Source organism: Arachis ipaensis, chromosome B04 (assembly GCF_000816755.2).
Source record: "Arachis ipaensis cultivar K30076 chromosome B04, Araip1.1, whole genome shotgun sequence".
Classification (NCBI taxonomy): Eukaryota; Viridiplantae; Streptophyta; class Magnoliopsida; order Fabales; family Fabaceae; genus Arachis; species Arachis ipaensis.
Window position 1 is genome coordinate 61,373,781 of NC_029788.2, and position 2,237 is coordinate 61,376,017.

A 2,237-nucleotide genomic window follows, 5' to 3' on the forward strand; every position below is an offset into this window, starting at 1 on the left:
AGATGATGTTTTGTGGGCATACAGAACAGCATTTAAGACTCCTATAGGGACCTCTCCATACCAGCTTGTGTATGGTAAGGCCTGCCTTCTGCCCGTGGAACTGGAGCATAAGGCCTACTGGGCAACCAGATTCCTAAACTTTGATGCCAAATTAGCTGGAGAGAAAAGATTGCTGTAGCTGAATGAGCTAGAGGAATTCAGACTCAATGCTTTCGAAAATGCTAAGATTTACAAAGAGAAAGAAAAAAGGTGGCATGACAGAAAGTTGTCATCTAGAGTCTTTGAACCAGGACAGAAGGTCCTACTATTTAACTCTAGACTCAGATTATTTCCTGGGAAATTAAAATCCCGGTGGAGGGGACCATATGTGATTACAAGTGTGTCACCATATGGCTATGTGGAGCTTCAAGATACTGATCCTAATAAGAGGTTCATTGTTAATGGACAGAGAGTCAAGCATTACCTTGAAGGCAATGTTGAGCGAGAATGCTCAAGGCTGAGACTAGATTAAAAGCTCAGTAATGTCAAGCTATTGACAGTAAAAAAGCGCTTATTAGGAGGCAACCCAATCTTATTTATCTATGTTAATTATATCTATTTATTTTCCATTGTTATTTTATGTTTTCTGTAGGTTGATGATCATGTGAAGTCACAAAAATAACTGAAAAATCAAAAGCAGAATGAAAAACAGCATTAAGAATAGCACACCCTGGAGGATAAGCTTACTGGCGTTTAAACACCAGTAAGAAGCATAAGACTGGCGTTTAACGCCAGAATGAAGCATCAAGCTGGCGTTAAACGCCAGAAACAGGCTATAGCTTGGTGTTAAACGCTAGAAACAAGCAGCAGTCTGGCGTTAAACGCCAGGATTGCACTCTAAGGGCATTTACACGCCTAAATGGAGCAGGGATGCTAAGTCCTTGACCCTTCAGGATTTGTGGACCCCACAGGATCCCCACCAACCACACCTCTTCTTCTCCCCTCTTCACACCTTTTCATACATACTTCCCCCACCCTTGGCCGAACCCACCACACACCTCCATCTCCTCCATTTCTTCTTCTTCTCCTCCTTTCTTCCTTCTTTTGCTCGAGGATGAGCAAACATTTTAAGTTTGGTGTGGAAAAAGCATTGCTTTTTTTTTGTTTTTCCATAAACACTAATGACACCAAACGCCGGAGAAACCTCTAGAAAGAGGATGGAGCAAACAAGAGAGCCCCACTCATGGACCTCAACAAGAGCATGAGGAAATTCCTCATCATGAAATCCCTGAGATACCTCAAGGGATGTACTTTCCTTCACAAAACTATTGGGAGAAAATTAAAACCTCCCTAGGAGAATTAAGTTCCAACTTAGGACAACTAAGGGTGGAACACCAAGAGCACTCCATCATTCTCCATGAAATTAAAGAAGATTAAAGAGCTATGAGGGAGGAGCAACAAAGGCAAGGAAGAGACATAGAGGAGCTCAAGAGCACCATTGGTTCTTCAAGAGGAAGAAGACGGCACCCTCACTAAGGTAGACCCGTTCCTTAATCTCCTTGTCTATTTATTTTTTCTGTTTTCGTTCTCTATGCTTTATTTATGTTTGTGTCTTATTACATGATCATTAGTATCTAGTGTCTATGTCTTAAAGCTATGAATGTCCTATGAATCCATCACCTTTCTTAAATGAAAAATGTTTTAACCACAAAAGAACAAGAAGTACATGATTTCGAATTCATCCTTGAAATTAGTTTAATTATTTTGATGTGGTGACAATACTTTTTGTTTTCTGAATGAATGCTTGAACAGTGCATATTTTTTGAATTTGTTGTTTATGAATGTTAAAATTGTTGGCCCTTGAAAGAATGACGAAAAAGGAGAAATGTTATTGATAATTTGAAAAATCATAAAATTGATTCTTGAAGCAAGAAAAAGCAGTGAAGAACAAAGCTTGCGAAAAAAAAGGCGAAAATAAAAGAAAAAAAAAGGAAGAAAAGAAAAAGCAAGCAGAAAAAGCCAAGAGCTCTTTAAACCAAAATGCAAGAGCAAAAAGCCAATGACCCTTTAAACCAAAAGGCAAGGGTAAAAAGGATCCAAGGCTTTGAGCATTAATGGATAGGAGGGCCCAAAGGAATAAAATCCTGGCCTAAGCGGCTAAACCAAACTGTCCCTAACCATGTGCTTGTGGCGTGAAGGTGTCAAGCCAAAAAGCTTGAGACTGAGCGGTTAAAGTCGTGATCCAAAGCAAAAAGAGT